The following is a 13,435-nucleotide window of genomic DNA, read 5'->3' as shown; positions in this document are numbered from 1 at the left end:
ATTTTATTGTAGAGCGTGCCAGACTGAGTGTAAATCAAGTCCAGATATTGCGCACGAGCGATAACTTGCTCTTCTGTTACGACTCCCCCCTTTGCCACATCTTCCGTGATGGAAGGCAGTAATGACTTGATAAACCATTCAGCTAAGAGCTGATTGGGGACGTACGTTTTTACCATCCTACGACGACGTCGCCACTCATGTATATGATCAGATATGTGAGTGGCCGTTGTCTGTTTGAAGTTGGTAAGAAGTTCTGTTCCCGTTTCGTACCTTATTGGTAACTGAAAATGGGTTAAAAAGATTGTGGCTAAGGTACTGAAGTTGTCGAAACGAAGCTCTAGGCAATTCAATGTACCATTTTGCCGCCGGACCCATTAACGTCCTCTGAAAGAGGCGAAGTCTTATTGAATCATCATTTAAGGTGTTTGATGAACACCATAGATGAAAGGTCATCACGTGATTCGATGGATCTTCACCCGGATTTCCATTAAATTTAGGAATATCTGATGGAAGTTTATGCGGAATCGCTGGCCACCAAGGGGCGTAATCAATTGGATCGTTTGTTAACCGATTTAAATCAGGTAACTCTAAAGTTGCCACAAAGGGTAACTGTTGATTCAGGTTAGGTGAAGCATACCCAGGATAAGATGGGATTGCCTGAGCAGTTGGTCTTTGCATACCGGCATAATGCATCTGATGTTGGTATGTTTGGTAAGGTTGGTGGACATGACCATTGTAAAATGGTTGATTTTGACTATTTTGAATGTATGGCTGCCCACTATTAGTAAAGATTTGTTTCTCAGAACCTTGGTATACTTGTTGGAATTGTGGTTGTTGGTATTGCACCAGCCATGGTTGTGAAGCCATGTGTTGTTGCCCTATACTAACAGTTTGACCAAGGTGAGGGGTAATTGTACCCATCTGGACCCGTGTCGCTCCACTAGTCGGCGATTGTGGTTGAGTCGCAGGGTCAAGGGGCTGTTGCATTACAACCTGAGAAACCTGAGGTTGGCATACAACAGGCAGCGCTTGAACTTGTGACACCGTCACAATAGCTGGCGTAGTCGGGATATTCGACATAGGTACGCATTGTTGCATTGAGTACACAACTCTTGGTTGTTGAGGTAGTATAGGTACCCAGCCGCTTGAGGTAATTCCAGTATAACCTGAATGTTGTTGTGAACTCACGTATGGATATCCTCCCGGAGGGGATAATGAAAGGGTATGTTGCCCCCCATACGGTGGTAATCCAGAGCTCAAGGGAATGGTTTGCCCTTGGGGGCCAGACTGCCCAAATTGACCTCCAAATGGATCAATTTTTGAGACTCAACATAAGAGTTTCCGGATATTATTCCAGATGAACAAACAGGAACAGACCACACTGTCGAAGTAGCCCCTGAGTGGGCTCCTTCTAGCGGTTGAGAGCTAGTTGGGACAGATGGTATACCGGTGAACATTGTCGGAGTGATAGCAGGGAGTTTTGTTGTCGCTGTGTCAGACGACACAGTCCTAGATGTTGATAGTTGTTCAGACATTTGTAGTCTATCCAAAAGATTACCTAGTGATTCTACAGGAGCTTCCGCTGGTGGTAGACTAACTTCTGACGAAGAAGGATATAGAGTGATCCCTACTCCAAAGTGCGTTGGAGTACTTGTTTGAGGATCTTCTACAATTTCTTCTATTGCAATCAGACCAGGTGGAAGGGGAAGACCGTCAGGTCCGTAAAATATTTCTGGTGCCGAAGAAGGTGTGAAATCGGCAGCGACAGATGTTTGAAGAGTAAGACTCTCCGAACCGGTTGTAGATGGAACTGGTTCGGTAACACAAGTGTTTACTCTCAGACTAGGATCAGTATCACTGTCCTTTTGTGGCTGTTGAACTTCTTCTATAGAGGCAGGGATTCCAGAAATGTTTGGAGTAACCGGAGTCTCTGATGTCGTTGGAACACTTGTTCTAACTTTGATAGGAGATTTGGAACCAGTTAAACGAGTTCTCTTTGTCCATACTGGTTTCGATTCCGGAGACAAAGACGGTTGACTCGTAAGCCTCCGCGAACGACGGGGTTTCAATTGACTTTCTTCCACGATTGCGGATTACTCGATCAACTAAAATAAAGGGGAAGTATGTTTCCGAATTAAATTAATTTTAGACGCTTCGACACAACTTGTTTTTTCAGTTTTTAAGAGTCGAGAAAAAACAAAAGATGACTCTACTCGCCTTCGATTTTTAATGAGCCTGAAGTGACAAGTGCTTAGATGGACCTTTTCCGTTAAGGAGTCTGAAAAGGAACGAAAGGGACTACTCTGGAAGTATAGGTAAAGGGAGTACCAAACCAATCGCAAAACTGCAGAATACTTTTTACGGTATGGCAGTCAATCTTCCCGAATGTTGTGTTCAGTGCATTGCGATCGATAGGGCAGTAGACATGGCTTCCTATGGATAAAGGATTTAAGCCTATAGGGGTCTCCCAAAATATACTCGATGGTACGTGGGAGCATAAGTCCATACTGGCACTTATCGTCTCAAAGTGGAGGAATCACCCAACCATCAGTGAGAACAACAGTTACCAGGTTTTACGACGCCGGAATACGTCTCTAGCCTAGACCTCTAAATGTTGTGCGTTAAGTTCCAAAGCATTGTTAGATTCATTGAATTTATTTTAAGTTGATCTTGTTTATGAAGTTTTCCTTTCGGGTTCACCACGAGATGTAGATGTAATTCCTAACATGCAATCTAAAGATGATAAACAAACTTTTATCTCTTTTGTGCAATGAAAATCCTAGCTACTAGGGGAAAAGAAAGACACAATCTTTTCACAAAGAGCAAAGAGCACACCGTAAATGCACTTTCCTAAATCAAGCCAAACAGACTGTCTATATGCAAATGCACATGCATGTATTTGTTTTCGACTTTCTTAGTATATGGATGCTAAAAAGAAAGTTGATGCACAAATCTGAATTTATTTTCAAGCGACAAACACAAACAAGCTTCTTTTCGAAATCAAAAGATAGAGACGATTACGACACCTTACGATTTTGAAATGAATACTCGTTTTTGACACTAGAAAATCACAAATTCAGACCAAAAGCAATAGTAACAGTATAATCAACCATCAACAACAATCAAACTCTTTCCTATGATTGAAATCGACACTTACGACAGATTCAAATCAAAGGACGACAGTACGATTACGTTACTTTCGCTAAGGAGAACTGTAAATGACTCAACAAACACACAAAAACATCTGCAGTTCTTTTGTACAAAGGAGGCGAAATAACAACAAGGAAAAGGGGCTTCAAACAGACATATACTGATCACAGGCAGCAAAATTCAGAGATAGAACTGGAAAGAATGAAACACAAGAACCACAGCTGCACAGGGCTAGTCTGATCAGCGCACCTGAAATGCAGCGCAAGTTGCCCTTTCGGGAAGTGCGCTGAAATTCAGGATCTCTTAACAGTACCTACGTTGGGCCAGAAACGAGAATCTGTCCAGGTTTTGGGTCACAGTTTGCAGTTCAGTCTTTGGCTTTTGGCCGAGTAAAAGAAATCAGTAATTCAACAATCAGGGGTAGATCTAAGGAGGATCTAAGAGCTATCACAAAGGCAATCAGATAGTTTGTGAATCAGTTGTTCAAATCATAAACAGATCCAGTGAATGGATTGAAGCAACAGATGTCTACTTTGCATTTGTTATGGAAAATGCAGTTCGAATGCCACTTATAAGTTTATGAAACAAACAAACAAAGAATGATAAACAAACAAACTAATTAGATCCCCAGCGGAGTCGCCATTTTGTTACAGGGAAAAGTGTCTATTTAGAACTGCTCTATCCCACTAAGGTGTGACAGCTTCCTTAGAAACAAACAGAGAAAAACTACTTTTGTATTTCCTTTATGAACTATAGATAGAGAGGAATAGAAAGAACCAACCTGTGTCTTGCGCTGATCCTTTGAACCAATCCCTCTCTTCTTTGATAGTCTCCAGCTACCTGCTCCCTTACTTGCCCAGCTTCAAAAAGTACCTGTAAGATCACAGAAGAAGAACACTATACAAAGACATGGATCTATATTCATAAACAACTTAGGATCAGATTTAAGTTAACCATACAAATGTAACAAGCATCAATGATACAAAAGCATGGAGGAAAAACTCAAATAATTTTTATTGATAAACAAGAAAAGATCGAGGAGGAGTTACAACCAGTGGTTCCTGACCCAGCATCAACCTCCCAGCAAAGAAGCCCCTCTTCACCTCAAACAAAGCATAGATCACCCAATACTCTGATGTTTGTCTCAAAAACCAACAGCAATTCCTTACAATATGCAAAATTCCAGCCTCTGGATCTCTGGGATGAGGGATCCATATATAGATATGTGTAAGGAGGATGAGTCAGCTTGTGATTTGATTAGTGTCTTCTCTCTGTCAGCTCTTGTTTCCACTTGGAGACTTAGGGCCTCTTACTCATCTTTGGTCGAATTCAGTGAGGCAAGTGTCACAGGAGAAGATTCTGGAAGCTTCCATTGCCTCTCCACCTCGCGGAATGACACTGCCATTTGTCATTTCTCACCCATCGCACCCTACAGAAGGGAGTTTTGAAATGCAACACAACCTCACAGTGTATTTAGGTGCAATGCAACGCACTTAGCTAGTGGAGCAGCTGAAATGATCTTGTTTTGACCAATTCTGAGCAGTTTCTGGTGGAGAACTTGTGGGAGAAGCTGTAATCTGTTGACCTTGTTCCTTTAGGGGTTAGAACAACACTTTTAGGGACTTAGGAGCCCTTGGTTTATGGACATTTCATGCTTGGAGTTGTAAGGCACAAAAATGTCTATAACACAGTGGGCTTTGTTGGGTTTCTCCTTGGTGATGCATGCATCGGTATGGTAGGCTGCTTGACCTTTCTATCCTTCATGATCTCTTTATTTGGGGTCAGCTTCAGTTTCAGCGTTCTCGGGGATTTAGGGACTTTAGTGAACACCTCGGTGACCCTAGAGCAACTACTTTTACCTCTATTTCCATTTCCTATGTCGAATCCTCTACTACTTCTTCGGTATTTATAATTTCTGTGGGTGTTGACATAACACTTTCTAACAGTTCTCATGACATCTTTGGCAAGTTTGCAAATGCAGGAGTCTCTTTGAAAGCCTCAAAGAATTCTTGGTTCATGGGTGCCTAAGAGATGAACAACTCAATTCTCAAAATTCCAAGTGTTTTTTGTTGGATAGCCACTTGTAATTTATAGGGCTTTTTCAATTCAAATCCGATCGTTCCCCCCAAATTTAGTTCATTAATGCCGGATTGGCAGTAGATTTTCAAGGATATGAGGCATAAATTTCATCTTAAATGTCAGCCACCCACTCCATTTGGTCTCATTTCAACTGTCAAATCATGAACAGTGACTTTAACAATCACTTTTCGGCCAACCTGCACAATTTCTCCCTAGGTAGCATAGCTCCCTCTGTGCTGCCACGAACCTTGTGACAATTCTTTGCTTCACACCATCTTCCAAGTCCACAGTTCCCCGACCCGGGCAGTGTATTTTATAGTCCTGCGCCTTCTTTCTGCTACCTGGAGTGCTAAGACTATGCTACCTTCATCTAGTCACATGGCCGGACTGCCAGTGTATGGCTTCAAGTGAATTCCATTCACCTTTCTTAGGTAGGGCTCTACATTCAATTTGAACAACTCTACCGCTCCTTCGTCAGTGATTTCCTTAATGGCATAGGGCCCTAACTAGTGCATTCTGAATTTCCTTGGAAAATTTTCAAACTTACAGTCATACAAAAAAACAAGGTCATTTACCTTAAAGGTGCACAGCTTAATATGTCAATCATTCCATGCCTTTTCGCATTGTTTTTGGACCTGTTGGTAAAATCCAACTAGAAATCTCTCTTACTCAAGTTCATCTAGTTGTGCGAGCCTTTCCTCCAGGGGTCTGTGATCTGTCATACATGTTAGTGCCACTATGCATAGACTAGGCACAATATATTCCATAGGCATTACCGCTTCAACACCATAGACAAACCTAAAGTGGGTTTGTCTAGTCAACTTCTTGCATGTCATTTGATAAGCCCATAGTACTACATGTATGTGTAGGTCCCAATCACTTCGTTGAGCATTAAAAACCTTGGTGAGCACGTCTTTGAGCACTTTATTGAATGCTTCCACCATCCCTTTAGCCTGTGGGTGATAAGGTGTGCTCTTCTGGTGATATACCTGAAATTCCTCCATTAGTGTGTTGATTATCTCATTTAGAAAGTGCATACCATGATCACTTATCAACACCTTTGGACATCCAAATCACATCAGCACATACTGAAAGACGAACTTTGTAATAGTCATGCCTGTGCAATCCTTCATAGGCTGAGCCTCCACTAAACGAGTCAAATGCTTCATCGTAGTGATAATGTGCCTCGCCCCTATCTTTCCTTGGGGCTAAATGGGTCCCACGCCCATTTCTCAAAGGGTTTCAATGTCATCTGTGGATTCAAAGGCATATCATCCCTCTGTGATGGCCAGCTAGTCCTTTGAAACACATCACACGCCTTGCAATATGCTTTTGAGTCTTGATGGACGGCTGGCCACCACAACCTTGCGCATAGGATCTTATGCGCAGTTTCTCTTCTTGCATAATGTCCTCCCATGGCACTCGCATGAGTGTCTGTGAGGATGCTAATTCTTTCAAACTCGGGTACATATCATCACAATATCTCATCAGACCCCATTTTCTATAGATTCCTAACTATGACAGAGAAATTTGTCGCGCGCACCACTAATTCCTTCTTTTGCTGGACAGTGTACCCTTCTGGGGCATTTCCTATCATTAGGAAGTGTATTATATCTTCAAAATTACCATTAGTGAAATGCACCGCAAATAACTATGTGGAAAGCAACCCTTCCTCCAAATTAGTGGGCTTTTCCCCTGTTTCAATGCGTGACAGATGGTCTGGTCCCACGTTCAGTCATCTAGGCTTCGCAATAACTTCAAAATCATACTCCTAGAACAATAAGAACCACCTATAGATTCTGCCCCCCAACACAGGCTTATTGACTAGGTATTTTAGCACAGAGTGATTTGTATACATTTTAAAATGGCCACCCAACAAGTAGTGCCTAAACTTCTAGAGTGCATACACCATGGCTAACCCTTCACGATCGGTGGTGGAATAGTTCTTCTCTGCCATGGATAACCTTCTACTTGCAAATGTGATAGGATGGTCCAAGCCTCCTCCGCCAGCCCATGTTAGCATTGCTCTCACCGCTATACATGACGCATCGACATGTACATGAAACTCCTCCTTCCAATCCGGGAAGACTAGAATCGGTGCGATGACCATCTTTTCTTTCAATATATCCAAGATCTTCTTACAATCCTCATTTCAATAGAATATAACATCCTTCTTCAACAATTTCTCCATAGGCATGGTGATCTGGGCATAGTCTTTAATAAAATTTCTGTAATATCGCATGTGTCCTAAGGTAGTGCGCAACTGCTTCACACTCCTTGGTGCTTCCAAGTTCAGTTTCACCATGATCTTCACAAGATCTACCATCAATCCCTGTCTGCAAACCACGTGACCTAACAGGGTCCCAAAAGGAACAAAAAATGGACATTTCTTTAGATTGAGCACGATCTGGTATCTTTGACAGGTATCCAACATCAGGTGTGAGCTTGCTACATGGTGTTTTACTAGCCCAAACACAGTCCAGTCATCAATGTATACCTCCAAGAACTTATGAATAAATTCCTTGAACACAACAACGACTATACGCAAGAAGATCATAGGTGCATTTTTCAATCCAAACGACATTATAGTGTACTGAAAATAACCCCACTCAGTTGCAAAGGTTGTATTGCTTCTATCCTCTGGTGCGATTTTGATCTGGTGGTACCCAGAGAACCCATCAGTGAAGGAATATGCTTCCTAGCCACCTACATTGTCCAACAGTTCATTAGTCAATAGAGTCAGGAAAGGATCATGTACATAATCATCATTCAGCTTTATGAGATCCACACATATCCTTATTTCATCCTTCTGCTTCTTATCATGTACTACCATTGGGCTTGTAACCCAATCATATTCTTCCACAGGCTCAATGATGCCTGCCATGAGCATCTTGTCTAGCTCTAAGCGGACCTTCTCCTTATGCTTTGGATTGAGACAGTAATGTCTTTTCTTAACCGGCTTCGCGTCATGTTTTAGCTTGATCTTCATAACACCTAGGTCTCTGATTATCCCTTTTATGTCCGTAAACATGGTATGGAATAAATCTTGGTACTCACAGAGTAATTTATCGACCTTATCCACCGTTATGTTGTCCCAGTAGTCTCCAATCTTCACAAATTTGGCTTCTGCCTTAGTACCAATGTTTACTTGTTTGATTTTTAAAGACACAGTTATATCAGGGTTCTCAATTTGTGGTCCTTCAACCTCACGGTGACCTTCTGTTTCAGGATTATTAATTTTTTGTGAATCCTCATCCTCTTCTTCAGTGGTTACATTATATCATTCCAATGCGTGACTCAGCTTAGTATCCCACACAGGCTGAACCAGGTCCAAAGGACCCTATAGTATCCTAAAGATTGGTACTTTCACTTCTTGTAGTGCCTCATCAATACAGTTAAACCCATCTTCAAAAATGAATGTCATTATGAATCCTTCACGTAGAATATTCCATTCATTTGTACCATGGTGAAACTCTTTTTTATGTACCAATTCATCGGGACAACATCCAAGGTGTGACAAAACAAGTGCACCCATTCAGGTTGGGTCTTCTCTCCATAAGCTAGGGCTCATTTGGCTAGATGCATGTGCGGATCATCCTACCCATCATACTTGTCTATCATTTGCATCTTTGGCTTCTCAAATCATGTTCTCATCATCCTCCTACATTCGTGCCAACCATCAAAGTTTCCCTTATGTGTATCCCACCATCTTCCGGGCGTAGCATGCAGTTCCCAGTCCAACGCATGGAAGCGCTGCTTTTCTGGTACCTCCCTTTTGAATGCATCCAAAAAGATATCTACATCACTCAGGCCATCATAAGTAGGCAAATTTCTTACCTCTGAGGACACACAATGCAATGACCGAGTCATCATCTTGCAATTCAATGTAGTCAGTTCATGTAACCGATTATGCCAGCATTCTAACTCTTCATCAGAGTCCAAGGTACAGGAATTGTCGTGATCCCATGTAATTCGTCCATTTGCGGTGGGATTCACCCAATCTTGCTCTCACACTTTTATCGTATAGATACAATGCAAATCGTCATCACTCTCATAATCGCGGACTGGTTGTGTATAGCACGATCCTTCAGTAGGATCTAGGGGTACTATTACGCATAGCAATTTCTTCTCATATATCATCTTTTGCTTCTTTAGGTTGATTACCCCGTTCATATCAGTAGCCCAGTCAATTCCCAGGAGCACAGGATAGGGGTTGCTGTCATCCATAATTTCTATTACTTCAAATTCAGCTAGGGCACTCACACCTTCAATATCCACAATCACCCCCTGCAACCACCCCATGGATGATCTTATGCTAATTTGTCATCCTTAGCTAAATCAAAGACCATTTCAGCGTGGGTCTTCCCATTCGTTCCCAAGTCTGCTTCAGTAGGATGTTCACATCTGACCCCAGGTCCAAAATAACCTGTTCCATTTCATATTCTCCTATATGTGCGGTTAGTCTCATCTCCCATTGCGTTCTTCTTTTATACTTTCCAATCTTTCATACTACACATGGCTCACTCGGAGTTTTTCCTGTGCATATGTTTATGAGCTCTTGTAACCCCTTCATAGCCTTATTATTGCGCAGTAACATCATGTAGGTCTCCAAGAAGGTTATCAGTATAGAAGGGTCCATCTCCTAATCAGTCTTATCCCTGCTTCCTAAGGTGGAAGCCTCAGCAAAGCTCTTCTTGGCTTCCATGAATGTTTCATGTGTGCACTCTAAATCAAACCCAACTTCCTTTGCTGGAGCCTCGGAAACAATTGTACTCTCTTAAAGCTATTTCCCTTTATCATCTCCTGTTATGATTCAACTTCGGAGCACTATATCACATTTGGATCCTCTTCACTCCACTTAGACCTCATCATATACATGTTCTAAGTTGGCAGAGGTGGTAGCGCCCCTTTGTCACATATCCTTGCTATCAGCATAGGGTAGTCTTCCATTTCATGATCAAACAATGTGCAATACTTGCATGACAGATGGGTTGGGTTAGTGCAATCACAGGCATAGTGTCCTGGTCCTCTGTTATTGTAGCAGATCAACTATTTGCAACCTCTACTAGGTCCTCCTCCACCTCGGCCTTGTCTGCACCACTGAAATCTTGTCCATGCCGTCCCCGTGCTCTGTTCAGGGGGCCGCATTTCTACGTGAACCCTATAGGCGAGAGCTCTATCCATGTTGGCTTATTGGGGCCTAACTTAGGTTCAAAGTTAAGTTAACCGAACAAATCTCGGTACAACTGGCCCTTTTAGTGAAAGTCCACGAAGCGCAGATTGAGGTCTCACCTAAAGTCATATGGGAGGGTTCTAGAACCATGTTTCCACACCTTGGAGATGTCCGATGAGTTCAAGTGGTTCGCGGTTTGACCCTGTGCGCAAGTCGCTATGCGCACTTTCCCTTACCTCACAGCCTGATATACTACCTTGGCGCAGCCCCACCGACGGGCTAAACATCATTCTCTGCATTATTACCCAAGACCTTAATGGTATTCCAATGTTAGTTACTTAACTTTGCCTACTTGAGCACTTTAAGTATAATTAACAATATAAACCATTCATACAGGTGCGCGTAGTAAATAAATAGTATAATTGCAAATCAAATCAACCATGCATTAAACCAAGAACAGATACACAAAATTTTGATAAAAATTCTCTATATTAATTCCTTCCTTGGTTACAGACTCAAATCTGCCTTGCGCACTTAGCTATAGGGGTCCGCGGACTCAGCTGCGGACTACTGGGCCTCTGCACACTTAGCTGCAGAGCCTTCTCCTACCCTACGACCCAAAGACACACTTTACACTTGTGACTCAATCACTTAGACTTTTTATTCTTCTCTACCATTGCCTATCTTATACACTTAGAGCCTCACTCTATTTATACAATCCCATGGTCCGTGGACGATGGGTAGGTCTATCCCGTTGACATTACATTACAAAACAAGGGTGGACAACCCTGTGACTCTATCATACTTTCACGCTTTGCGATTGCAATTCGTGAAGCTTGACAACAAGATTGGGTCGAAACTTGGGCTTTGAGCCCCACAACATGCCTTTGGGAGGATTCCATGCCCAACAGGCCCCCAACACAAACATTGTGGCTCACCCTCGAGTCACTCTGTCGACACGGCAATCATTGCATGGAGTCCCTCCAACTTTTCTCAAACTATGCAGAGGTCGACAATGCACTGAGCTACTGCTTGCTAGATATGTTGCATACATTGTTCCGAGACCTTTGTGTCTGAACTGCTTCTCTACATCTGTACCAGTATGTGCTACATATGTTTATAGTCCCATGCCTTTGTCTGGATCTTTGGAGTGCAAAGACTGTGCTTTTGTTGGCTAGTCAGATAGTCGGACCACCCATGTAGGGCTTCAAGCAGCTGCCATTCACTTTGCATGCAAAAGGTTCTCCATTTAGTTTGACTAGCTGGACTGTGCCTTCGTCTGTGACCTCCTTAACCACGTATGGTCCCAGCCAATGCATTCTGAACTTTCGAGGGAATTTTTCAGACTTACTGTCATACAACAACACTAAGTCATTTACCCTGAAGGTGTGCAACTTAATATGGCGATCGTGCTAGGCCTTTTCATGCTGCTTTTTTACTTGCTGATGAAAACCAACCAAGAACCATTCCTCCTCAAGTTGTTCTAATTGCACGAGCCTTTCTTCTAGAGCTTCACGGTCCATCATACCTGTGAGCATTGCTATGCACAAACTAGGTACAATATACTCCATCAGCATGACAACTTCCATGCCATAAACTAATAGGAAAGGTGTTTGTCCCGTCAGTTTCTTGCACATTGTCCAATAAGCCCATATTACTGTAGGTACTCATAGGTCCCAATCGCTTCGATACGCATTGGACACTTTCGTTAGTGCAGTCTCCAGTATTTTGTTGAATGCTTCTACTATTCCATTGGCTTGTGGGTGATATGGTGTGCTTTTCTTATGATACACCTAGAACTCTTATGTGAGCGCGCTAATGTTTTCATTCAGGAAATGTGTACTGCGATCACTCATTAATATTTTCAGATATCCAAATTGAGTCAACACGTGTTCAAACAAAAAGTTCACAACCATGGTGTTCGTGCAGTCTTTGACCGGTTTTGCTTCTGCCCAGTGGGTCAGGTACTCCATCTCGGTGATGATGTATCGTGCACCCATTTTTCCTTGAGGTTTGATAGGTGCTACGAAGTCGATTGCCCATTTGTCGAATGGTTTCAGTGTCATTTGGGGATTCAATAGCATCTCGTCCCTCTGTGATGATTTTCCGGTTCTTTGACATATATCACAGGCCTTACAATGTGCTTTTGAATCCTGGTGAAGGGTTGGCCACCACAACCCTGCACGAAGAATCTTTTGTGTGGTCACTTGTCCAGCATAGTGTCCTCCTGCAATGCCTCCATGTGCTTCCATGAGGACCTGAATTCGTTCAAATTTGGGTACATACCTTCGCAAAATCTCATAATTTCCCATTTTGTATAGGTGCCCTGCGATGACAAAAAAATCTTCCACATGGACCACCAATTCCTTCTTTTGTTGGATGGAGTATTCCTTTGGCCCAGTCCTTGTTCTTAGAAAGTGGATTATATCTTCAAAGTGTTTGTTTGCAACGTGCACAACAAAGAGCTGTGGATCAAGTAATCCTTCCTCCAAACTTGTAGGTTCCTCGCCCATCTCAGTATGTGGCAAGTGATCCTGTCTTGCATTCAGGAATCTAGGTTTTACCACAACCTCAAAGTCATATTCTTGGAACAATAGGAGCCACGTATAGATGTTCCCCTCGAACAAAAGCTTATTGACCAAGTAATTCAACGCATAATGGTATGTATACATCTTGAAATTTCCTCCTAGCAAATAGTGCAAATATTTTTGGAGTGTGTACACCATTGCCAGTCGCTTGTGCTTGGTTGTGGAATAGTTCTTTTCAGCTTTGGACAATTTTTGACTTGCAAACATGATAGGGTGATCCAAGCCCTCTTTTCCCTCTTGTGTAAGCACCACTCCCAACGCAATACATGATGCATCAACATGGACATGAAACTCCACATCCCATTTTGGGATGAACAAGATTGGAGCAGAGGCCACTTTCCCCTTTAGGACATCTAGGCTCTTCATGCAATCATAATTCCAGCAAAATGTGACATCCTTTTTCAGTAGTTTCTCCATTGGCGAGGTGATTTGGGCATAGATTTTG

Source organism: Pinus tabuliformis, chromosome 4_1, assembly GCF_031772625.1.
Source record: "Pinus tabuliformis cultivar Carrire ecotype Pingquan chromosome 4_1, CPIR1, whole genome shotgun sequence".
Classification (NCBI taxonomy): domain Eukaryota; kingdom Viridiplantae; phylum Streptophyta; class Pinopsida; order Pinales; family Pinaceae; genus Pinus; species Pinus tabuliformis.
The sequence above is the reverse complement of the archived record's forward strand: the minus strand, read 5'-3'. Positions refer to the sequence as shown.